General features: G+C 41.3%; 1 protein-coding gene across 1 annotated transcript in view; it reads right to left on the reverse strand.

Annotated features, from left to right (window-relative positions):
- gnaz (guanine nucleotide binding protein (G protein), alpha z polypeptide) overlaps positions 1–12,829 on the reverse strand; it is a 36,757-nt gene extending 23,928 nt beyond the window's left edge. The window contains exon 1 of the mRNA XM_004538197.5: positions 12,527–12,829. The gene's annotated coding sequence lies outside the window, so the exon portion shown is untranslated. The remainder of the gene's footprint in view (positions 1–12,526) is intronic.
- Positions 12,830–27,670: the final 14,841 nt, after the last annotated feature.

The following is a 27,670-nucleotide window of genomic DNA, read 5'->3' on the forward strand; positions in this document are numbered from 1 at the left end:
TGTGTATTTAAGCTGATGAATTTCCCATCGTGACATTTAAGCATTGCTGCCTGCAGATTCAACCATTCCACCACCCCAACATCCACCGATAGGCTCCAGGAGGATATTTACTCATCACTTCACAATTTTTATCAAATTTTTGTCTTCTTTTTCCCTTAGTCTGTGTTTTGCCACAGCTCTCTTTTTTATCTTTTCTCTTTCTCTTCATCCACCACCATCACCAACCAGTTATAGCAGATGGTCGCCCCTCCCCGAGTCTGGTTCTCTGGGAGTTTTTACTTCCCACCATTGCACAGTGCTTGATCATAAGGGATCGCTTGAATGTTGGGGTTTTCTCCAGAATACCGCAGGATCTTTACCTTGGGGCGGCCGTTGCTGTGAATTGTTACACACCTGAACTGAATTGAATATTTGCACTAGATGGCAAACTCTAACTGCATCCTGCTGCTGTAATAAATCATGTGAGTTAGTAACTTTGTTTTCTTTTTTTGTTGCCTCCACTTATTCCACTTGGGTTTGTTTTTGTATTTTTTTTTTATTATGCCAATGTATTTTTGATTATTGTGCGCTTTCATGTCTCGCCCTATAGGTTGCTCAGTTGACCACAGTTGCACTACATGGACAAATGTGGGACACCTACACATCACACCTACAGGAGCCGTTTAACCATGGAAACCTGTGCAATGAAGCTCTCAGGGGAAATTTGTTGTGCTGATGTTAATGCCAGAGGAGGTTTGTAACTAAAGAAAATAAGTCAACAGAGCACTGGTGACTTTTACACACAATGTGTCACAGTGCTTACAGTTGACGGTGACATATCCATTAGAAGACATTTCACAAACTGACTTGTTGAAAAGGTGGCATCTTGTTCAATTACAACATTGGAATCCAGCGAGCTCTTTAGAACAACGCATTCTTTCACGAATGTTTGTAAAGGCAGACTGCATGGCTCTGTGTTTGATTTTATACACCTGAATTCAAAGATTAATAGGTGTGGCCCAGTACTTTTGTCCATATAGAGTATTTTTAGTTGCAACTACCAACTTTGAACCTCTCTCACAGTGCAACACTGGAGCACTGTAAGATATAACGATTCTCTCCTGTTGGTCAGTTTTTGTCTGGGAAAGTGCAAAATTGCTCAGCTTAACACAGCATGAATCCACTACAAGGTCTCAAAGATCATTGGAGGAGCTCACCTTGCAAATGGATTGAAAAACTGTTTGCATGTCTACAATACAAAGCTTCTCCTGTTTGTTTGTTTTTTGTTTGTTTGTTTTGTTGCATTGACTAAATACACTAACTATTGATTTGATTTTGCTGCATTTTGCACAAAATAGTTCTGAATATTTGTACTAGAACTATTGCAGACCGTCTTCTAGAAAGTGAGTGTTATGGGTACATCGAATGACTGAGTATCAGCGTGGAGGCCGAGTGATGAGTGAATGCAGAGCCACGGGGGCCAGGCAGAAAGGACAGCATCTTGATGCATCATGAGGGCTGAAGAAATCTGATAGCCATCATGTGACAGAGCCTGGTCACTCTCTTGCCTTTCCTGCACAGCTCTGGCTGCACACGGCCCATCATCTCCCCCTTCACTACTGCTCCCAGAGGCTTACCTCTAATTATTAATTCACCATGCTGCAAATAATTACAATCACACGATTGATTCAAGATGAGTATATGCAGTCACGGTGGTTTCTGTTGTATAACCTCTCCTACTGTCCTACTGCTGTAGTTATTTAGCCCACGAAAATGCTCTTACAATTAGGGTCAGTCACATTAGATTGAGTGGCGATTTTAATCCATTAGAGGCTGAATGGTATTGCTCAGACATGAAATTTGTTCAAAGAAAAATGCATTATGTAACGACTACAGATGACTTACCAGAATGGACAGTATGTGAACAAACATTGACATCTCATACTGATGTTTAAACACACAGGAAGGATCACACCATATAGGTAGGTAGGGAAAGTGTTTCTTTTAGTCACATCAGTTAAAAGCCTTAGTTTTTAAACAGAATTTAAACATTAGTTAAAATTAAACTGGAGTGGTGACCAGATCCTGACAGTGAACTTAGTTTTCCGGATAAGAACAGCAATTAGAAAGCATGTTTGGAAGATCTGATTGCAGCTAATGAAGACATGTTGCTGAAGTCTGCTTTGTGAAATGAAACTTATGTCAACGGAATAACAAAGAAAAGGCAACTGAAGGTCCAAGACGGTGCTGAGATGTGCAATGATGAGACTGACAAATGCAGTACAGAACTGCTGGTGATATGCAGAATGGAAATTCTACTGTTTTTATAAATGAAAAGGAAAAATGTCGAATGTTAAAAGAAAGGTGAAAAGTGCAGGTGTGCTTTTAGTCATCTTGTAATGGTTTATGAATGAGGTGAGCAGGGCTGTGTGTGTGTGTGTGTGTGTGTGTGTGTGTGTGTGTGTGTGTGTGTGTGTGTGTGTGTGTGTGTGTGTGTGTGTGTTTTAAATCCATGGCCAGCGGGCTTCAGTTTCAGTTGTTGTATTGCAAAAACCCCTAACCTAAGAATACTGTCTCCAACAGGTAATAAGCAGGCAAGTTAATTCACAGGCAGATTTATTATTTAATCAGCAATTATTGAAATCCATACTGAATGAATCCAAAAGGTAGGACATTTATTATGACTAATGTCTCAGTCACACTAGAGTGAAAATGAGGCAGCAAAGACCTTGCAACTAGGTAGTCTGATTATTGCATTTTTTTTTTTTGCATTTGGTTATGAGTTGAAAGAAATCTACAGTCACAGGTTGCAAGTAGTTGCAGTAACAAACTGGTTGAGTGTGTAGCACCCTCAACCTCTTGGTGACCACTTACAAGGTGATTGTGCAGATGTGGTAAGAAGCCCATCTCCAAACAATCACAGTCCGACTCAGACTGACTCAAATTGCCAAAGGTTTGCAAATAACTGCTATCTAATTAATAAACGCAGACAGGCCAACTCCAATTCCTATATTAAAGTAAAGTACGCCAACTAGATCACTATTTATGGAGGAGTTTCTGAATTTTGGATTCAAATCTATGAGTTTCAGGCCATTCTTGTGAATTTCTGTGTATGTAGACAGCAACAGAATTGCCATTTTAATCGAATGATTACAGTTAACCATTATCACAAAGAGACTGCATGCAGTTCAATTGCAAGGTGATGACAGACTAAATGCAGACTGACTCTGTCCTATTACCATTTTATTGAAGTCTTAGTGCACCAAAGTTGCTTTGAAGATGCCAACTGAGTGCGAGTTGTCCCTGTCTGTGAAGAAACCATTTTAAAGTTCATTGCACACATTTGCAATCATTTTGGTCATGCTACAGTCTCCCACCAGTTTTCCCTTGTGTGACTGTAATATAAGCAGAACTATCTGGGAAGTGGCACCTGTGACGTGAAACTGCAACTATTTCATTTAGTGTTTCTAATAGGATCACACAGAAATTCACATGTAATTCTTCTTGATGAACACTTATCAGCCGCAGCATTAAAACCACTGATAGGTGGTGTGGATGACCTTGCGTTGTGTATATCACATTTTTTCCCAATGTAATGTTCCACTGGGAACCACTGGGTCCAGGTAGCACCAGTCACAGCATGTTTGTAGACCACTCCAGCCTCCTGAAACAGGACAGACTGCCCCACAAGTCCTACAGATTCCGCAGGAGTGGGTTGGGAAAGACACGAGAACGACGAGGACTTCACCCAACTTTCTGGAGCCCAGTCCAGTCGAGCATTTGTACCCTGTGCTGGAACAGTGCTTATGTGTTCTGACCAAAAGGCATCTGTTTTGCTGACTGAAAGCTTGCTTACTGCTCACAAAAAAAAGTTACTAGTAAGTAAGCAACTTACTGGAATCAAGATAAAGAATTTTCTTCCCCTGTTTTTATAGTCATATCTGAAACCTCAGAAATGAAACAGAAGCTAATCTCTAAATATAAAGCAGTGATCAAACCTTTGAGTATGTCATTTTTCACTTCTGCCTTCAGAGTAATTGTCGTATTTATATAGAAAAGTCCAGTCTAAAACGAAACTGAGGTGTTCTCGAGTAAGAGATTCTTAAAAACCATCAGCCCTTAAAGCCAGTTGCCCAATCATGTGATTACCACAGAGGTGGTGAATAATCTGAGATGACTGCAACTTCCAAGAAGTTATGAATAACACCATTTGGTACAGACTGGATTTTCTTAAGTCAATTTGACCGACAGGTGATGATGCAATAAGTTTAAAAGCTTTCTTTCCTAAATGAAGGTATATATAAGAAAATGCCCTCATCTGTCAGGCTGGCATTGACACAGTCATGGATATTATTTGGAGCTGTGCTCATGTTTTTATGTTACTTCTACCATAAATATTTAAAAAAACACATCCACATTCATACAGCAAAGACTCTTGAAATAAGGAAGTGTTTTATTTGGAAGAAGATGAGAATTTTATATTTAGCTCGGTAAAAACTAATTTGAATTGAAGGCATGTGATTCACATCTTATACAGTATTTTCCTGAATACTTTGGACCACAACATCATTGTGGTTGATGCACTACACATGACTGAAATTAAGTCTGAGAGCTCAAACTGCCTTTTAGCTGCTCCGGCTTCAGATACAGAGAAAGCGAGTGAGTGAAGTAGATACCATATGGAGAAATATTAGAGATTATTACATTAGCCACAAAATGACTTGCAAACTTTAATCTTTGACAAATGTTACATGTTTATATAGCAGACATAAGCGGAGAGGCTTAAGTGGAGGGACCAGTGGCGCGTTTGATGTATTTCTACCCCCTTTGTGAGCCAGAAAATACCCGTCTACAAAACTGACATTGATTTTAAACTCAAATGCACTCTTGTGAGGTGTCATGGCAGTGTGCTGATAGACAGATAGCCTTACAAAGTATACAAAGCAGCTTTTGTGGTAATTCCTGCTACAGTAGGTGTCTCCAAAACCACATATTGGCTATTCATAAGTGAAGAGAGTTCAAACACAAAAGCCTCGCTCAACGTCACCTTCTTGAAAGAAATGAGAGAAGGCTGTAATATTCAGACACTTTTGTTTCATGTCCCTCTAAATCCACACCCGAACCTCTTGATCTAAATAACGCTACCCTTTGTCAGCAAAAGCCACTACTGCATGTTCGTGAGGACGCAAATCAGGTCACATGACATTCATGCAGGTCAAGTCCCATTTATCGGTTTGTTCTTACTGGATGTGACGACAGTGAACTCTTTTTTTATAGTTTCTTAGTTTTCCTTATTTGTTATTTTGGATACTTCAGGTCATTTTATATTAGTTTTATGTTCATCAAGTTATTGCATAATATCGTCTGTTTATTGTTTATTTTGCTTTTGTTTAGCAATGAAGTGCGCCTGTCATTTTGTGTGGTTGCATGCAGTTGTGCTGTGCGGTTACTGCTGATCAGTTTGTGCAGTTTTTTCATTCTGAACTCTGATTTCATCATTTGTAATGTTTCCAATTGTGCCTTTAGTGGTTTTGCAACAGTTTCCAATGTGGACTTGTAGGTGTCTGCACAAGGACAAGCAAGGACACCGAAGCTTTAGCTGCACGAGGCAATCACAGTTGTTAAGAATGAATTGTCTCAAGTTACATTTACAAAAAACAAGACATTTCACTCAGTGACTGATAACCTGTTGGTAACTGTCTTTTTTAAGTTACAATAATATATTGTGAAAGATGCTGCAGCCTTTCTATCATCGTTGCCAGCTTGATATACTTGAGTGGCTCCAGTGTGGAAATTATGACCCAGATAACCAGGATTTCTTATCACAGAAAATAAGAAAAAGACACTAAAATGGGCCTTGTGAAAAAAGTAATCATTTACAGGCAGCGCTGCTGACAAATTAGCTTGGAGCAGCACGAGCAGTTACATAACCCACTCTTAATTTTTCTTTTGTGTATGTTATTTAATTGTACTGCTGGGTTTGTGTGTTCTCATTTGTCCCAGTGGCATTCTGTTTAGGTCTCCTACCAAGAAGCAGAGCAGGGGCTGAGAGGAGTCTTAAATCAGTGCTGCTCGAGCTTCTGGAAAGGGTGCTGGAGATGTTACCAGTCTGGGAAGGTTTCCAGGAAATCTTACATCTAACAGCTAATACACAGCAAGATAAAATGGAACTGGTTACTGTGGCTATGACAATCTAAATCTCTCAAAAATCCTTGTGGGGAAACAAACAAATAAAAAAGGCTGGATTTTTTAACCATACTGCATTTGTTGTGTAGATAATTGCTGTCACTTTGCTTCCACGGGTAAAAAAAAACAAACATAGATTGACTCTAATTGATAGATTATTCACTGTTGCGAGTATTATCATGTGAAGCAGGGCACGCTGGGCAGAAATCTAGCTAGATGAAGTAGGATGAAAGCACAGAGTGTGTTTATAGAGAGCTGCGACGTGTAATAGGACAGAAAGAATTGGTAAATAATATCTGGGTTATCTGAACGCTGCACTGAATGATTTTCATGTTTCAGTTCATTGACTGGCTGTGCTGCAACACAACGCTGCAGAATGAGCGACATAAAGCAGACAGTGAGTTTCATGCTTTGAGCTGCAAACTGATGCTAGCTGCTAATACAGATTCTGTAGATTATGGTGGTCCATGTGATGCTTTCAGATAAACATGCCATGTGTCTTGTCGATCGTGATAACTGAAAGGCACTCTGTTGGTTTGCATATCTCACAGGAATTAAATAAACAAAGTTTTCCAACCTAGAAGGCCCGGTTCTATGTGATGAGTCAGAGCTTTGTGGTCGCCCCACTTTACGTCACATTCACAGCTCTATTCAGCAGTTTGCACCTCTTTAGATTTAACCATATGGCTTAACCTTCATTTTTTTCTAATAACACACTAATAATCCTCACTTCTTATACATCAGCGTTCTTGAGAGGAGATTGGATTATAGTGAAAACTAAAGAAGCAGTAAGCCTTGTCATCCAGGCTGAGAGCTGATAGATAGTTAACAACATATATACACTGAAGAGGCATTTGAATGGGCTGTCAAAGAATAACTAGTCTAGTCTGCAGCCATGTGTCTGAGAAGCATCTGAGGAGAGGCATTCTGAGAACCTGTAATGACCGCACAGTTGCTTCAAAAACACGTGTCAGGAGACCAACCATTGGCTGGTGGTTGCAGTTAAGTGAACTCAAAATCACCAACATCACTTATGTTCCCTCTGTAAACACTCTTGAAACACTGTGGATCAAAAATGGCCTTAAATGCTCTTTTAAAAAAAAGTTCCATATCTGAGTCTGGTCATTGTAAACTCTTAATTTAGCCCTCAAAATTGTTTCTTTAACATTTCACGTTCTTACTTTCCATCACGTCCTCACCGCAGACCTCTGAGGAAGATGCCTGCGTAGTATACACATGTGAGGACACAACTCATTCATTACTGAAAACAATGATGGGCAGTGTTCTCCTCTCTCCACTCCCCCAAAACAGTGGGCTATTTAGAGGGTGGAGACAGGGTGGGGGTGAGGTCGCTGTATGATAGATGCTTTTCCGTGATAATACTCTGTTTAATGTTCCTCATCTCAGCGGCTGTGTTCCCCCTTCTCTAATCCAGCGGGTCACACTGAATCACAAGGCCAGCCAACGATGACAATGGCATGTTTGTGCACAGGCTGAGCCTGTACGCTGTGTGATGTGAAGGGATAAGATGGCACAAGGTGGACACTAGAGGCTCGCGTGCACGTGCTGCTGTATAAAAGCAAACGGGGGCGCGCATGCATGCCTTTGGATACAGTAGGCATTCTTCGGCTTTTGAACCGTATTAGGTAGATCAAATGCAGGTTGGTGCTATGAACACTGTAATCTGCATTCAAACACTCACTACAGCACAGCATTCATTTGGGTCATGACAGATAAGATAAACGCCTTCTCTAACAGAAGGAAATTGCGGGTAACAGACACTTTCAGGCTTCTACAACCCACAGGCATTATCTGCTGTTAGTGATTTGATAACGGGAACAGGAAAAAGAGAAACATCTTACACTGCAGCAGATGCAACACTTTAATTGCCATTAACCCACCCAATGAGCTCTGTAGAATTAAAGCACAAAGGACAATGACAAATGAAAAGGGAAAAAAGTGCTACTTAAACTATTAGGCGCAAACTATCTTTGATGTTACAGTGGGTTTCTGGTGCGGAAGTCTTGGAGATGACGATGAAGTATGTTTTTCAATAAATGAGTTCAATTAGACGAGTATAGTTTAACTGTATGTTGTGTGTTTACATGAAGAAAGAGCCTAGAGCATCGGCTATGTGAAAGTGCCGAACTTTATGGAAACAGCAAGGAGCAAGAAGAAGTCACCGAGATACACCACCAGCCTCACGTCATTTTCAGATGTTTTCTTGGAAAAGGCGACCTGCACGCCCTCATCAAAACAAAGAAAAGTGGCTGTGATCCAGAAAGCCTGAACTAAGAGTACAGACTGTAAAGCTTGCCTCTCCTTTTCTCTCTCTCTCTATATATATGTGGCATATATCAGCTTTCACTTCTTCCACTGAAGATCAACATCCCTCAGCAGTCGGTTGTAGGCCGTAGCCCTCGCTCACCACCACCCTCTCTCTCCACCACCTCCTTGTTGTCATATGACCACTGTTATGTGTGTGCAGTGGAACACAAAGTTGCTCTGTTAGTCCCCTCTGCTGTGCCCTCTCATCACTCAGATTTGAGTGCTGGAAGCAAGGCCCTCTTGCTGGCCTGCCTCAGGAAAACAGACAGTCCCCTGTATGCGACTACCAGCAAAGATTAGAAAGGAGGGCAACGAGAGAGAGAGAGAGAGAGAAGGATGAATTGAGCTGGTGTGGTTTTATATAACACCAAAGATAATCTAATCCTTACTCATTCACTGAACCCCACCCTAAGATTTTGTTCGATTCCTCTGACAGCTTTCCCTCATTGATGCTTTACTGTGAAGTCGATTATTAGCCCTTTCTACAATCAGCGGCTGCCTGTTGAAAATGAGCTGCCAAAGCATGTCTTACAGCTGTTTGTGTGGAGATGACACTTTGTTCCAGTACCTGGCTAGGATTAAAGACCCAAAACAAACACAAATGCTGAGCCAGCTGAACAGAGCGGTGCCCCGCCTGAACATAGCGGCAAAGCAGCTCAAACATACATACACACACACACATACCTTAGGGACACGCATTTCCTTAGTGTTTATTTAACCGTGCCTGCATAAAGATTGGGTTTCATGTTCACTCTCACAACTACCAAGACAAACGCTGTAAGAGTTGTGTGATAATTCTGCTGGTCCCCCTCCAGGAAATAAATGACACCTTAGATTAATCATTTTATTAAGTAGGCTGCTGAGGGAGCTACGCTCAGGCCCCCTTGGTACTTAACTGTAATAGAGCTGAGTTTAATTTTCCAAGCTGGTGGTGTGCTCACCTACAAGGTTAAAAAGATTGCTAAAAGTGCACCGGACGGTGACGCTGGCCTGCTCGGTGTTGCGAGTGACTACCTCAACAGCCGCTGTCACTTTAAAACCAACTGTGTCCCTGCTGTCCCCTGCCATTATGTCACCCAGTGGAATGGATGTAGCAAGTAACAAAAGAGGTGGAAGGAGGTCAACTCAGCATAGGGTTTGCTACACTATTGCTCTTATTTGAATATGAAAAGCAGTGCAGTGTAACCGCACACTGCCACGTTATATACATATATATATATACATATAAGATGCTAGCAGGCAAGGCATACATGGAACGCCATAACCAAGTGGCCGGCATAGTGTACAGGAACATCTGTACCGAGTATAACCTGGAAGTCCCGAGGTCAAAATGGGAGATGCCCCCAAGGGTGGTGGAGAATGACCGAGCTAAGATCCTGTGGGACTTCCAGATACAGACGCACAAAATGGTGGTGGCTAACCAACTGGACATAGTGGTGGTAGACAAACAGAAGAAGACGGCCGTAGTGATCGATGTAGCGGTTCCGAATGACAGCAATATCAGGAAGAAGGAACACGAGAAGCTGGAGAAATACCAAGGGCTCAGAGAAGAGCTCGAGAGGATGTGGAGGGTGAAAGTAACGGTGGTCCCCGTGGTAATCGGAGCACTAGGTGCGGTGACTCCCAAGCTAGGCGAGTGGCTCCAGCAGATCCCGGGAACAACATCGGAGATCTCTGTCCAGAAGAGCGCAGTCCTGGGAACAGCTAAGATACTGCGCAGGACCCTCAAGCTCCCAGGCCTCTGGTAGAGGACCCGAGCTTGAAGGATAAACCGCCCACAGGGGCGTGCTGGGTAAAAAATATATGTATACATATATATATATAGGTTTATATATATATATGTATACATATATATATATAAACCTATATATATATATGTATACATATATATATATAGGTTTATATATATATATATATATACACTTGTTTTCTCCGACCTCACGTCCAAATGATCGGCATGAGGGGATCGTGACATTTTTAAGTGTGCGCGCGCATGTGCATGTGTGTGTGTGTGTGTGTGTGTGTTTGTGTCTGAAACTTGAAGGCCCATTATGTAAGCATGTGATTAACCTTTATACTTCACACTGGACCTTGTCATCCCTCATTTTAAAGCCAAGGTCATCGGTGACCTCTGACATTTGTAACATGTTGCAGGGAGAAGTGGAAAAAACAAACAAACTGCACAGCTGAAATGAAATGAGATGAATCTGTATTTAGAGCAGCGCACGTTGCTGACTGGAGCTGAAACATGCGAGATATAGGGAGAATGCAGGGAGAATGCAAAACGTTCACTGTTTTGCACCAAATCCTGGTTCAGGCTGCAATGTTACAGCCCACAGTTTCTTTCTTTCACCCAAGACAGGCATCTTCTCTTGAGATAGCATCACGATGCATCTGCAGGTTTTTGTTACAAGCTCTAAACAACAGGTCAGATCCCTTGAAGTCAAACATATGTGGGCAAAATGACTAATATCAATACCTTTTGTTTTACATTGATTTCAGTCATATCCTACTTGAAGATTGCATGTGATTTACAAACAGAACGTTCATCGAAAAAGTGCTAAAAGTCTGGCCTTGTCTGAAAATGCAAAGCATTTAGTTTCGTAGGAACACTAGATTGAATTTCCTGCTGCCCCTAATGGGTTTATCTGCATTTGTAGATGCTGTACGACAGTATTTCCTTCCACTTATTTTAATCAATCTACCATTTCTGAGCCATCCTGAGATCACTGGTCCTCAAGAAAGAAGAAGAAAGAAGGCGTGGTGGAATTTCCACCATCTTTGCCTTGCTTCACAGATGTCTCAGGGCCTCACTGGCGCTGCTGCTTTTGCTGGTGGAACTATCACAGACACATCCATCACTTTGTCTTCGCCCAGAACGAGCGCTGGCTTTCTACCACCGTGACATTAACACAGTCTTTTGGTCCCACTCATCCGTCCATTCTGTTCGAAATCTTGCCTTTCCTTCTTTCCCTCTCTTGCTCGATGCTGCATCAACCTCCGCCCCTCTGCCACATCTGCCTCCCTATCGTTAAATCCCTGGCCCCTCAACCCCTCCCTGCTTTGCTTTCTCTTTTTCTCTCTCGAGCATGTAACACAAACACACATACAATATACACAAATACACATGCTCTCCTGATGCTACACAAAAAATTCCAACTGCCACTTACAATAAATAAATAAATAAAAATACAGTAATGCTCTGTTGGAAATGTGAAATGTTGAGACAGAAAATGTTAGAAATTGCCCTGCTTTGCCTGCTGAGTAATGAACATGCTCTGCTTTCTGCCTCTTTCCCTCTTCTCACTGTCAGGATTTAAAATCATGAGGCAGACACAGACAGCTGGACAGAAAACAAACCAAATAAATCCCTGTTCAACATCCAGATTATTAATTGATGTAAATTTACCTCATGGGACAGCAAGCTCCACACTGGCAAATCCTACAATGTTCCCATGCCAGTGTCGGGCCACATTTTGCCTTCCTATCCCACTGTCTGCAGAACCAAGCTCCACAGGAATGGTACACCTCCCACTCCCACACTGCACGTTCACATTCAGTGTCTCGTAAAGCCAGTTGTAAGCACCGAACACCTGATCGTGTGTGTGTGTGTGATGGCGGTTTCGCTCATTTCCCCTCTTTCTGTTACACCTTATGGCCTGGACAGAGCATAGAGACATTCATACAAACATACAGCCTCGCACACGCACACACATTTAATCCATCCTCCACTTGCCCTATATACAGTAATTAAATTAATTTATCTGCACGCAGATAAAAGCATTCTATAAGAACTGAGGATGCTCTGGAGAGATGATGAGTCAAATTGCAAGCACAGATAGCAGCGTCCGCTGGCACAGAGCTAACAGGGTGGAGGAGGGGACTGGACAGGCTGCTTGCTTGCTTTGGTGCATTTTATGGGAAAATACAGTCTGCCTCAGCAGCAGAACGGCTTCAGTGAAATATCATCTTCCTGTCTCAAAGCAAGCCAAAATAGCGAAATAGGAAGCGTTGTGAGAGTGGCGAGGCTTACCGTGTTCACAAGCCAGCATCCATTTACAAAGGATACTGCAGACAAGCCCTTGCAGGGTGAGAAAGGCTCTGTACAAGCCACCTTTAGTCCTGCTGCTCCATCTTCATGCCTTCCTCATGTTCACAGGGTGAAACATTCACATATACATCTCTCTCTTCCCGCGGCCCTCTTTCTCTCTCTCTCTCTCGCTCTCATTAACGTCTGTGTTCTATATCCTCTCTTGTTTGCTTCAAGGCAGTTGAGACACTGCAGCGATGGGGGTGGAGGGTGTGTATATGCGTGTGTTTGAGTGTGTCAGAGACGGAGAGGCAGCGAGAGGGAGCGCAGGGCAGAAATGGAGGGAGGAGTCAGCAGGGATAGAGAGAGAAAGGGGAAATGGTCAGGATTAAATCATGAGAGTAACAGAGAGAGAGAGCGAGAGAGAGAAAGAGAGAGAAAGCAGGCTTTGATGGGGGAGCCACAGCATCCTTGCTTTATGCTAGAAAAACACACATTGGTATTTAAGCAATCCTGAAGGTTAGATTATAAGTATATATGGCAAGTAGATCTGCCCCTTAAAGAGCTGTCTCCTTGTTGACAGTGCAGCAGCAGGATTGGTTGTGATTTCATTGATGACTGAAAAAAAACATACAAGATAGGGAGAGAGGGAGGTGGAGGAGGGAACGGGACAGAAGAAGAGAGGAAGGGAGGGGAGAAATGACGACAAAGGAATGGGAGGGGGATTGGACGATGGTGTAATGTGCTGTTTCCGTGCCAACTGTTTCTGTGACAGTGTGACCACTTCCTTTAATGCTATTGGCTATAACAAAGAACTGATAGAGGCTTGGGCAAATGAGGCAGCGTGTCATGCGGGGTGTGAATGGGTTGTTCTTTTCCTGTGTTTCTTCCTCTTTTCGTTTATCTCTGAGAACGACAATAAAACAAATGTGTTTGACTAGACTGCGGCCACGGAGAACACACGCAAGTCTACCCCTAGAGACGTAACGATTGCACCGCTGGAGTGTGATTGCTTTGTCATTACGAATGCCGCTAGTGTGTGAAGAGACTCCCCTTATATTACTAACGCACAGATTCACACAGACACGCACACACCCAAATCAGACCGATCAACAAGAAAGAAATCCCCCAGATCAGGTTGCTCAGGGTGTGTAGTGTAATGCAATTGCCTGGACACCAACCCTGGTGTCATGAACAATGAGATAATTAATCGGCTATAGGCCAGAGCAAGAGCACATCTGGTGCGGGTGAACAACTTTGCCTCTCGCCAACCTTTCATCTGGGCCTTTTAATCCAGGCCGGCAGGCACGTGTTGTGCTGCTCCCATTCTTTCTCTCTGTCACTTTCCCCCTCGTCTCTCCTTATCCTTATTACCCCATTCAACGTCTACCAATATTTACTTTAAACACCCTGCTCCTTCCTCTTTAGCAGCTGTCAGGTTACAGCAGAAATCTTCCAAATCTCGGTTTCTGTGCAGAGGGAACTGTTTTCTGATAGATGAGTGACTGAAACTAAAAACATGGGTATAATAGCACACTCTAAGTCAGGTACACACAACCACAAGCGCCCACAGTGGGGAGCCCCTATCCGTATCATCGATTCAACAGGACAAGACTGCATTGAGGCTTCACTGGTGCACAGAGGACGGCACAGACACAACCTGCCTGTTCAGATAAGACGTTTTGGCTTTATACTCAGTCAGTGTTTTCACTTAGGCTTAGTAGCTGTTGTTGACATTTCACCTTCAAATGTCAAGCCAGTGATGACATACCTGTTGAAGAAGAGGAGATAAAGCTCCAGGTGTGACGGAAACATTTGCGTCAGGCATGTTTTGATGTATATGAATACAAAAACGTTCACACTCACACACACACACACAAATGATATGCACCGTTGCCACCATTTTTTCCCTCTGGTTCACATAACATCTTGACTCGTTTAAGTAAACACCTCGCTGATCTTATTTTGGTCTCCCCTTGTTGTACAAGCCGCTGTGCACTGAAGAGCACCAGTGTTTGGCGGCACACAGTCTCATACTGTGTTTTTTCATAACTGTTAACAACCAAGCCTCACGATTAACACACTGCTGTTCAGGCTACACTAGGTCTGGAGATAATCGTTTGGATGTAATGTTCATATAATTAAATGATAATGGCTTTCATCCTATATTTTCTTAATTAAAAAAAAAAGAATAAAAAAATATCACTGCTTTCATCTTTTTGCTGCTTTTAGACTCAAAACCGTTCTTTTTCTTCTTAAAGGGAGCGTGTTTTGCTTTTCCATTTATATCGTCACAGTGGTGGACTGTCATACTAAACATGGCAAAAGGTTTAAAATAAAGAGGTTAAAAGGCTATTAGCCAAAAAGTTCAGACTGCTCTAGACTCTATAGCAGCGGTCCCCAACCTTTTTTGCGCCACAGACCGGTTTATGTCCAACAATATTTTCACAGACCGGCCTTTAAGGTGTCGCGGATAAAAACAACAAAATAAAACCAGTACCAAAAAAAAAGAAAATGTATTCATAACACATGGGAAAAGACCAAGTTAACGATTAAAAAACAACGATAAAAAACCTGAAAACCATCAATTTCACACCCGAGCTTCAACTCTCGCGGCCCGGTACCAAACGACTCCGGTCCGCAGCCCAGGGGTTGGGGACTGCTGTTCTATATGGTCGTCTCGGGCACATGGCTGACATGTGGCACACGGGAGGGTGGCCTTTAGGGGAGAGCAGGTCAAACAGCTTGTTTCAGACACCAAATGAAGAGCCACTATAAAATAAATGAGGATTTATTTTTGAACCGTGAATCATCAAAAGTTAACAGTAATAACAAATAAAAAATAGGGAGCTGCTATGGAGCATAAGGGCTTCACTTTAAGTAAGATTTAACATGCCCATGGAGATATTTCTGCAACAGCTAGTGTGTGCATGGCTACTGCAGAGTACAAGATCTTAAAAAGAAAGAGCATCTTAAAAGGAAATAGTTCACTTAAAGTAGTATGTAGCACTAATAGTGGCCCAAAATAAAAATATAAGTGAACTTAACAGATGAGTGATGGTCAAAAAGTGTTAAAAACGAAGAAAATTGCCACCCTGAAATATAGGAAGCTGAATCATACTGCTAAGAGAAAATGGTTAAAAAATAGTTCAAACTGACACATTTAATCTTTGATGAAGTTAGGTAAGTCCAGTAAGGCTAAACTTGCTATAATGTCTTTTAAATCCTAAAAATAAGTTTTGCAGAAAGATCCTTTTATATTTTTATGTTTGCTTTATTATTACTGTGTACAATCATTGGTTTTATGTTTTATAAAACTTCAGCATTCCTCCATCCCTTTCACTCTCCATATTCCTTTTTGTCTCTCCCAGATTGTCTCTGTGCCTCTCACAGCTTCCTGTCTCCCTAATCCTTAATCCTGTGGAAATCGGTCAGGCAGAATGAGCCAGCTTTGATCAGGCTCTCATATCAGGCGTGCTAACAGTGTAAGCGCACCCAGATCCCACAGAACCCCGGAGCCCAGGGGGAGAACTTCAAACAGGCGTTCACCCCTGACTCTGCCTGAGAGGAAGGTGAAAGCGAGGCAGCAGAGATCCTGTCTCGAGAGACTGTGAAAGAAGCTGTCTCTTTCTATAAATTTAGCAAACATTTACATACGGACGTGTCACCATCCAGCTGTAATGACACACTTTCTTTCCTGTGTGAACTAAACTTGCTGTGGGAACAGAGATCAGTACAGGGTGTAAAGCAGAGATGTAAAAGTCGCTTTTGTGAGCAGTGTCTCTGACACCAAGCATAGAGTCTGTGTCACTGGTGTTCCTGTGTTGTGATTTATGGCTGAGGATTGTAATACTTATCCTCAGCCTTATCATAAAACGACTAATGGACAACCTTTTAAGCTTAGGCTTCTTTAAATGGTTGTACAGAGCACCAACAAAAAGTCCAAAACAAACATGGCACATATGCCATATTCATTTGGTAATTCGGAATGAATCCCATGAGGTACACAAGTTATGAAAATGACATCATCCTTTCAATCATTCATTCTCTTCAGACTTTGTGCACAGGGGCAGGTATTCTAAGTGGAGAGGTTATCGTACATTGCTAGATAGTGATCACATAAAAAAAAAAAAATGAATCACAGAGGCCAGCCTTGTAAAACCAACAGACAGGGTACATAAAGGATTTCCTTTCTCACAACCACATGACCTGGAGGTTTGTGCTCTCTGCAGATGTACAACAATACTGACAGTGTACTCAGACTCTCTGTTTAATCAGTTCAGAAGTATAATCAGGTGCTTTAAATCAGCCAGAGAAATGAAGCATTTAGCAGGGCCAGTGTGAGCGCAAGATGTGCACCATCTGATCTGTGATATGTGACTACCTGCTGCTGTAATAATTTTTCCTCCTTTTCTCCTTTTGAAAACATCACTTTTGGCAATACTGGACTTTAAAAACTTAGTTTCAGCAAACATGGCCTATATAAACTGAATTTTATCTGATAATAACAGCAAATAACAAACAATGAGAAAAAATAGAAAGCCCTGCATTTACATGATCTTCCAAGTGTTGCGCTCTGGTGTGGCATCTAGCTTGGTTTTACTGTAAATGCTGACACCTAGTGGCCAAGCATGTACATAACATATAGTTAAGAGGAAACCGTTTGGATGTACCAGCTGTGGTGAGCCCTGGTGAATAAGGGAGCAGCTGAAAGTTTCTTCTCCTTCTTTTTGTTTCACCACATAATTATATATCCAAAAGCATTGTCATAGATGCAACTTCACCTGCAACCTCAATCAGGTACAAATGTTTTCAATTAAAAACATTAAAATATACACATGCAGCCTATTATCATTGTTGTAGTGTGTGTTTCTCTCTGTGTGAAGACATATTATGACAATGTAATCCATCATATTTATTGTGTGAAAAAGTCCATTGTCGCTGATAAGTAATTCTGGTTCAGCTATATTTTGGTACTTTTCCACTATTTTTAAACCTTGCCCAAGGTCCTCATTTCATTTTTTGCAATATTTATCTATAGACATAAAAACACACATTAGACAAGATGTGTCACCTCTGAGCTCATGTGTGCTAATTACGGGAAACGGTTCAATATTTGTAATTATGTACTTTATAATTTCTTTTAACAAAGTTAGCTTTTACCAAATACATAATTCCCATTTTTATGTCATTTGTAGGCATAATTTGCACTTCTTGTTTCATATTTTCACATTTCATTATATCTGGAAGATTTTTCTTGTGGTGTTTGATTAAGTGCTGTTATTCTTAAGCTTCTGACCAAATAAAATTATTTTAGGGAGAAACTGGTATTTTAATGACTTTCAAACACCACTTCAACCATCTGTTTCACCCAAAAGATCTCCCCATTTTATCCTCATTCTACCCGTTGTTTAGAAAAGATTAACTTAAGATTCCTACATAGTATTCATTTTTTTAATTAAACATTCTGCATGTGCTTTCTGTTTACTTTTGGGATAATTCTGCAAGGCCAAACGCGCTCATGCACCAGTGGATGCACTGATGGACATTTGCCTATAGACACTTTGACATGTGGATTGAAAGAACCAGGGATTGAACCTGTGACCTTCTGTCTGGAGCTACGGGGACAAACTTTTTATGTAAACATTGAAGTGCTTCATCGTGTATGCACACCACTGGGCTATGGTGCATTTCTACATATTCCCAATGTATCTGCCATTCCCCTGTTGGTGTTCTTCTTTCGTTATTGGAATAATGTTGGTCCAGGATCAAAATTGCAGCTACTCAATCACACTGTTGTGACGTCATAGCTTTATAATGTGTGGAGGGGGGCGGAGAAAGAAAAATGACTTTTTTATAAATTAACCTGTCTTTTAGAACAAACAGTAAGCACTTTTTTGTGTTTTTCCTTTATTAATTTATACAATATAATAAACATATTATCCAGTTAGATTTGCCGTTAGCTAAATTTAGGTCGCGTTCGTCTGCTAACTTCTTGGCTAATGCTAACTGACTGCTCAGACAACACCAACGCAGGGATATCAGTTCAGGCCATGTAACCACTGACATTAGTCAATTGTAATCCCACAATCAAATGTTAGACTGCATAATCAGCTCATAGATCCATATGTTCATGTCCACCTGTCACCGTGTGGACAAAAATTTTCATTACTACTTGGCAGCTTTTTAAAATGTTTTTTAAAGGCTAAGAAACGTCAAAGATAACAGGATTATGTCTTGGAGTAGCACTTTTTTCAGTAGGTTTTTTTCTTTTAGATATTTTATCACTTATTCATCTGTTACTTTTGGCTCTGTATCTTTGAGCTAAGACACACATCCTTTAATGAGCTTTTCTTTGTTCAAGAAATATGTTTGTTTCAAAAAACATTTAATGGTTTTCATATTTTTGTGATTTATTCTTGGATGTTACTGCATGCAGGACCAGAAGCTTTCATTACTAATGTGCTAAACAAGTTCTTAAGTCACACTTGTTGGCTGAGGTGGTTAGGAGCTGTGCTTAGTGTTCCCACAGTGCAGCTCATAACTGATCTCAGAGTAGTGACAACTTGTCTTGCACGCTAATCTCCTGTCAGAAAACAAATAGATTTCACAAGCACATGGCTTGCCTGCCCTGAGGGAACGCAACTGATTGAGACCATTTCTACGTTTTTAGCTAATATCTTGGGAATCATCTTGAGGTGTAATCTCACCCCAACCAGTCGCAGTAGATGGCTGCCCCTCCCTGAGCCTGGTTCTGCCGGAGGTTTCTTCCTGTTAAAAGGAAGTTTTTCCTTCCCACTGAAAGGAAGTGGGGAGTGCTTGCTCATAGGGGGTCATATGATTGTTGGGTTTTCTCTGAATCTATTATTGTACGATCTACCGTAAATATAAAGTGCCTTGAGGCGACTGTTGTTGTGATTTGACGCTATATAAATCAACAGTTTGCCCCAAAGAGATATAATCAACACTAAATGGTTTCAGTTCCTCCATTGGATGGACTTTAAAATACAGTATGTTCAATATTTCTCTCTATTACTGTCCGCACATAGAGATGTTTGCTTTTCAATTGTATGATCAACATGTTCATGTGTCTTTGCTCTAGATATTATTTTATACAAAATCGTAGAGAAAGTTTATTTAAACATCAGTTAATTAAGAGCATTAAGAGCATTATTTGATGTAAGCGCATGGGTCTAAAATGAATAACCTGCCAACTGTGTTACAGCCATGTAACTGACAATGTACCTGTCACAGACTGGGCCTCTGACCCAGCGCTCTGAGTTTATTTTTGTATTCTTCTCATGTTAGCGTTGTGATCGTGTGTTATTCCTATTTAGTTTAGGTTAAAGGCAGCCATTATTTATTGTTTCCTTGTGTTGTGTTTTAGGTCTGTGAGCTTAGTGTTGCCATGTCTACTTTCTTGTTTTATTTTGAAGTAAATCGTGTGTTCTGGGTTCCTGTGGTTACTTTTTCTCTCCCGTGTTGCCATTATGTTTGATTCTAGTCAGCTGTGTCCCCGTGTGTCTCCACTTCCCCTGATCACCTCATGTGTGTATTTAAGTCCTCAGTCTTCCTGTGTTCAGCATTGCGTCGTCTGTTAGCTCTCAATCAATCAATCAATCAATCTTTATTTATTTATTTATAAAGCACTTTTCATACAGAAAAAATGTAGCACAAAGTGCTTTACATAGTTAAAAGCAGCCCACCCTCCAACTCACTCCCCACACTCTCAATACACATATATCCCCCCACCCCCACCCACACACACATACACACACGCGCACACTTAAAGAGTAAAAATTGGGCTGGGCTCGCATGAGCCAAGTGAGGAAACATAATAACAGAGAGCCGTCTGCACCGGGAGCCGGTCACAGACCGCAGCCTCCGGGCTGGGCACACAGCAGGAGGGAGGCCAAGGAGCCCCCCAACCAGGCTGAGAGGACCCCAGAGACCCAGCAGCCACGGTCAATAACAGCCCCGGTGCAGAGAGCGCCCTCCGAGGAAACACTGGAGATATGACGCAATACAATATATACAGGGTAAAATGATAAAATAAATAAGAACAGGATACAATATAAATATAAATATAAATAGAGTAAGAAGATTAAAAAATGAATAAGAATAAAATCAAAAAATATTAGGTAAATCCTAAATTAATAATAGAATAACAGGATAGAATAAATAAGCATAAAAAATAAATAAATGCTAAGTAAAAGCTAAATTAAAAAGGTGGGTCTTGAGCCTGTTCTTAAAAACATGTATGTTCTCTGCGGCCCTGAGCTCCTCCGGCAGGCTGTTCCACAGACGAGGACCATACCACTGAAACGCTGCCTCTTCGTGAGTATGTGTCCTGACTTTAGGGACAATCAAAAGGCCAGTACCAGAGGACCTCAGGGTCTGCGAGGGTTCGTATGGTAAAAGCAGATCTGAGAGATAAGAAGGCCCAAGACCATTAAGACATTTAAAAACCAATAAAAGAACTTTAAAATCGATCCTGAAACACACGGGGAGCCAGTACAGCGATTCTAAAACCGGTGTAATGTGGGCCCGCCCTCTGGTCTTCGTCAGCACACGAGCTGCCGAGTTTTGCAAAAGTTGTAAAGTTGAAATATTCTTCTTAGGAAGACCAGAGAGCAGGGCATTACAGTAATCAATGCGACTGGTAATAAAAGCATGCATCAGCATCTCCGTGTTGGCCCGAGAGAGAATAGGGCGGACTCTGGCTATATTTTTTAGATGATAAAATCCAATTTTGGTTACATGTTTAACATGTGGGATAAAACCAAGCTCAGAGTCAAAAATAACACCCAGGTTTTTCACTTGTAGCGAAGGACATAGTGAAAATGCCTCTAATTTAGACAAGAGTTTCTCTCTCTGAGCCTCAGGACCGACAATTAAAACTTCAGTTTTGTCCTGGTTAAGCTGTAAAAAGTTTTCTGCCATCCAAGATCTTATATCCAAGATACAGTTAAAAAGGGCATCCATTGGTCTGGTGTCATCAGGAGACACGGAGATGTACAGCTGCGTGTCATCAGCGTAACTGTGGAAGTTCACTCCATGCCTCCTGATGACACCGCCGAGAGGGAGCATATACAAATTAAAAAGTACAGGGCCTAAAACCGACCCTTGAGGCACACCACATGTCATTCTATGGATCTTAGAGGAGCATGTATCCATACTCACCATAAAAGATCTGTCAGAGAGATAGGAAGTGAACCAGTTGTGTACAGCACCAGAGAGGCCCACCATGTGTTTTAGTCTGTTTAAAAGAATAGCGTGGTCTACTGTATCAAAGGCTGCGCTTAGATCCAGTAGCACCAGGACTGAGAGCTTTTGGGCGTCCCAGTTACATCTAAGATCATTTAAAACCTTTAGGAGAGCCGTCTCTGTGCTGTGGTTCACCCTAAATCCAGACTGGAATATCTCCAGGATCTGTCTATCATTGAGAAAATCAGTAATCTGAGTAAAAACAAGTTTTTCTAAGACTTTACTTAAAAATGGTAAGTTGGATACAGGTCTGTAGTTATTAAAATCATTACAATCCAAATTGCTCTTCTTCAGAAGGGGCCTCACCACCGCCATTTTAAAGGCAGCAGGGAAGACACCCAACTGAAGAGAGCAATTCAACATGTATAAAAGCTCAGCCTCAAAAAATCCATAGTCATAGGTTGTTGTTTTTTTGTCTTCACTATGTTTCATAGTCACTCAGTGTTCATGGTTTCCTCATAGTTTTTTCACTGAGTTTCATAGTCTTTTAGTTACACGGTGTTCACAGTCCTCTTTGTTTTAAGTTTCATGCTTTGTCTAGCTTTATTTAGCTGACAACGCCTCTCTCTCTGCATCTGCATCTGGGTCCTGAAGTCAAAACACTCCGGCGCACCTCGTTGTTACAGTACCAGGGTTTAAGCCCATTATCATAGTGTTTGATTTTTTTTTTTAAAAACATTCCTTATTATTATTATTAGTAGTAGTAGTAGTAGTAGTAGTAGTAGTAGTATTGCCTCCACAAAGAAGATTGCATGCGTGTTTTTCTGTCTAAAATATGATAGTTCAAAACGTTTTGAATTAATTCTGATAAAACTTTGTAGGGGTGTAGAGTGGGGTTAAAATTGGGCTTACATCCACCAACATCCACCAAGGTCTTCAAAGTTAACATAAAAATTTATTGGTCAAAAATTGACAAAAAGCCTTATAACCTAGCTTAACTATGATTCTTACAGATGTGGTACACACTGTCAACATATACAGAGCACTGTATAAAGATTTCAAACCAACTGTCACATTGACCAACTGTTACATTGACCTTTGACCTCTCATTCGAGGTTAATAAATTGATCTGAATGGCATAGTAATGCTAATATAGATCTATTTAAAACTGCCACTGTTTGTATTAACAACATATAGGAATACAGGGCATGATGTATGGCAATTTTAAATAAAAGATTACTTTGGACCTCTGACCTCTTCTTCCAGGTCAAATAAGGTCACATTTCTTTAAAACTATCCTTCAAACTCTGCTGTCTTTGTTTGTTTGTTTTGGCAACTTTTAACAAACGATATGGGTGAATGGGGATTTTTTTTAATATACCATCATAGTTTGGATCCAAATATCATGTCATATTTGACCTCTGACCTCACTTTTACTTTTCACGTCTGCCTTTCTTTTAAGTTGACCTTAAAGGTGTTATTTTTTTAAAGAAAATGGTTTTTGTTGTTGTGACTTGGGAAAAAGTAATTTGCAAAGTAACTGCATAAAAGGGTGTGCTGTGCATGATACTTTTATAATAAATTAATGTAACTGATCTAAAAACTGTGATAATGTTTAGATACAGTATATATGAATAAATCCCTACACTCTAACTAGACTTCACTGTCTGATTACATTCACAGGGGTAAATCTGCAGTGTTATATGCATTATTATTACTAAACAGAGTGTTTTATGTTTCAGGGAGATGAGGTTATCAGATGCTGATTCTGAGAGATGAGCTTCTTATTTATAGAAACAGAGAGAAAATAAAAAGCCTTTTTCCTCTTTAACAGTTTCTCTTTTTCTCCTAATGCGGCACGTCAGCTGTGTTACTTTGTCTGTCAAAATGTACGTTTTGTGTCATAAATCTTTTAAATGTTGGCTGAAGTGCAATAAAAATATTCAACTACATTAGTGTAGAGGCAAGTCTCACGTAAGGACCTTGAATAAGCCTAAATTCAGTGTAATGTGGATTTATGTTGCAAAGGTTATTCATCCTTGGAGATATCCCTCGTAGTGAGTAAAACAGAGCTGTTAAACTTCATCACTATAGTAAAGATATTTTATTTACCCCTTTCCTTGCTTGTCCATGGCTCAGGTCCCTTACCTCACTTCCTGTCTTTGTTTTCCCATCGCTGATTGGCTCCTGTTTTTTCTACGTTCCTTAATTGACTCACCTGGTACACATAAGACGACTGCACTTCCTTGCGCTCTCACATGGCGCAGCGGCGAAGGGGAGCTTATTTTGGTCTTCTCTTGAGTTTACTGAATAAATTTTTCTTCAAGTTAATGTCTAACCTTCTAAAAACAAAATGAACCTTAAACACTGGAGAATCATTGACATCTGTATTCTTTACAGCAGTCCTTTCATTTGAACCCCCTAATTAAAATGGTACTTTGAGCTGGAGTCATGTTACTGTCATTCACAGGGAACAACTGAAACCCTCAGATGTTCTGGTCACGAAAGTCAACACTTTGCTTTCCTGCAAGATGATAACGTTTGGTATCCTGGAGCTAAAGGTGCTGGATGTGAAACAGGAAGCCAAACAGTATGTCAGCATGTTGACACAGACACACAATGGCTGCAGGATAATAAACAAGACTAGCAAAGCCAACAAGATCCAGACCCTGATCCTCTGCTTGCTAATTATTATATTTATGAAGGAACTTTAAGCGATAATAAAGGAAGCTGGTTTATGATTAACTCATCCACTCCCCATTCTCAATGATTCTTCAGATATCCAAATCTGGATCTGGAGATATCAAACCCTCTGTATGTAAATAACCAGCAGTTTCCCAAATACAAAGGCAACCTGAACAGTACCTGGTAATTAAACCACCAACCTTTCAGTCAAGTTCTTGTCCGCCGCAGGTTAGCCATCACCCTACATCTGTTTCCTCTGCCATGTCCCAGTTACAATGATTTGTCAGTTCTCGATGCTTCAGCTAGTTTACTATACCAATCCTCGCTGCACAAGATGATGAGATACCTTCTAGTTTTCTTGCATCACTATTACAGGGTCCCCTACTGAGTTGTTGTGATCAGCTTTCAAATTCTCTAGTTGCAGGCTCCACTCAGCCTCTTATTTCCATTTCCTCTGGGCAGAGGCAGTGTTCTACTTTAAGGCCATAATCATCTACATCTCATGCCTTGCAAAGGCAGCCAGTACTACAACCACTTACTAGTAGAGCACGTGCATACCAGCTTGAGCGCCCTTCATTCACCACACTTTACTAAAGATGAAATGCAGTGCGGGATATTGCAGATGGCACTAAGTAACTTACTTGACCCTAATGAGACAGTACTTTAAATATAAAGCTAAGTGACTAGCCCTTGCCTTTTATATTGTTTATACCCATAAATTCAAACTGTTAAAGGCAGATATTCTTTATCTCCTTTTATCTCTCCATTCTTTATCAGAGTAGGTGAAGGCCATGCTCTTAATAACTTTTCGTTGTTGTGTACAAACTCTTCTTCTTGGCACCAAGGATGATCAAGGACATCCAGAACTACGCTATGGCTGCAATGTTGTTCTTCTCCTTGAAAAGCTGCCTGCAGAATGCACTAGTCACTTTAAACAGCATCTCTAGAGGTAATGACGACATAAAATATGACTTACCATTTTTCTCATCTTAGTTGGAAACTGTATCAATCAAGAAAAGAGATTTATACCATCTTCGTTACTATGTTACTACGTGTCCTTTTGGCTCTCGGAGGAGGCGGACGCACTTTTCTCCTCTCTTCTCCCTTATCTTCCCTGCTTAGCTCTTATGTCCTTGTCTAGTCTCATTTTTTTTGTATTACTTTCCCTGGAACACTCTCTCACAGTCTGTTTCTAAAACCTAAAGAGAATTATGGATTTGATCAACTGGTCTCTGAATGCTATTGACACCCTTTTCTCAATGAGAAGTCTGGGCTCAGGAGAGCCCGAGTGCCCTGGAGGGACTTTCCCTGCCGGATACACGATGGACGGGTGGCAGAAATGGGGGGTCGTGTGCCTGGCGGGACTGTCGATCGAGGACGCTGAAGATATCTACCTATTCGGAACCATGATAACAGGGTTCTTGCTGATCTGAACTGGCTTGGCCCTGGCTTATCGGAGAATTAAGAAAGTGGAACTGGCTGTTCAAACCCCCCAAGGCTGCCCGCTGGGATTGAAACGATGGGACGAGGCACGACTTCTCAGAACGGGCTCATTGAAAGCAGCATGGTTAAGACCTTGGAGACGCTTACAGCTGCCGTGAATACTCAGAATAACACCTCTGAGCGTATATTGGGTTACATCAAGGAGAGGCCTGCTCAGAATAACACCTTTGAGCGAAAGTTGGATTACATCGTGGAGCAGCTAACTGCAGTCGTGAGGTCTCAGAATCGGCTCTCTGAGCAAAAGAATGACAACACCAGTAAGTTTGATACCATCACGGGGAAGCTCGTGGTTCTCCAACGAGAGATTGAGAGACCAGTGTCGGAGTGTTAAAGAACAGCTTTGAAATTCTCATGAGTTGTTGCAAAAGAAAAATTACCATCACAATCTGGCTACCCCTTCAGCGCCAGCTGTGGGCTCAAATCTGGAGCCGAACAAAAACTCTCTGATAACGACTGTGTTTAGTCTGTTCCTTCCCATTCCATGCAAGGCCACCTAGGTTGGCTGGAAGACTGTTTACTTAGCCTGGCAGGGCGAAGGACACTGTCTCAGCTGAACTATGGACACGCACACACATACATATACTGATAAGCACTCACTGACGCATCACCCTCCCTACCCCGGATCCAACGCCACCTCCAATGCTTACCTCCCCTCTGATGTGGACATTGGGACAGTTGGAGGCGCAGTCGAAGATTGCAGCGGTCCCAGATCAGATGTACACACTGGAACTCTTTCCCATGTTGCTTGTCTGCGTTTATTGTGCTATGGTGTGTTGATATCTGTGCATTCCTGTATTATCCTTTTGTGTTACATATTTCGATGTTTTTTTTCCTCGCTACCTAGCCTGACCTGTCTCCCCAATGTGATGTTTGTGTATTGTATGTACGGTCGGCAAGGTCTGTCATCTTGGTTGTGGGCAAAAGACCTGCAACTGACAAATAAAGGCTATCTCATCATCATCATCTCATAACTCCATACTTCCCCCTAAAACAATTCTACATAGAGCAAATAAACTTTGTGTTTTAGTGCAGCCTTCAGAGCCTTTTGCAATGTGTACAAAAAAAGAGCAACTTGTGTATATTGTTGCTTCTCTGAACAACACATTAGCAAATGTCCCGGGTTCACTGATGTATGAAAAGATAAAAAAGTACTAGGACTCACCAGGCTGCTTCAGAGAACACCTACAAGTCCTGTGAGAGGTAAATCAGAGATCTAACAATGTTGCTAGCTTTATAGTGCAGATATTGTATCTGCACTATAAAGTGCAGATACAGCATGCTGACTGTGACAGCATATTTCTCAAAGTTGTGAAATGTTTCTACATAATAGCAAAAGAACCCTTGAAACATGTATTGTTCTTGTAGTATGTCCACCTAAATGGGAAAGCTGAAAGTTGTCACTCTTTTCTATTTACCAAGAAGTTGAAACCATTCGAGGTTCTTTAAGAGTCCTGATCGCTTCTGTCCTACACCTAGATAAGGTTTTCACTATGAATGCTTTAACTGCAGGCACTAACTAGCACTTTCAGACCTCACATATCTTGTATTGTCTCTTCATAGAAAGTAAAAGCATCTTCAAAGCATCACATTGTCATCTATTAAGGCCTTTCTACTGCTTCTCATAGGCTTTGACTATACCCACCTTATTACTCCTATTTCTCCAGTCAGATGCATTATCTTAAGTCTTATGGGTCTCTGCTGCAGTCAAAACCCATTTAGGATGGATACTCCAAGGCCCCCTCACAGATCTCC

The sequence above is a fragment of the Maylandia zebra genome, linkage group LG7 (assembly GCF_041146795.1).
Source record: "Maylandia zebra isolate NMK-2024a linkage group LG7, Mzebra_GT3a, whole genome shotgun sequence".
In the NCBI taxonomy this organism is placed as follows: domain Eukaryota; kingdom Metazoa; phylum Chordata; class Actinopteri; order Cichliformes; family Cichlidae; genus Maylandia; species Maylandia zebra.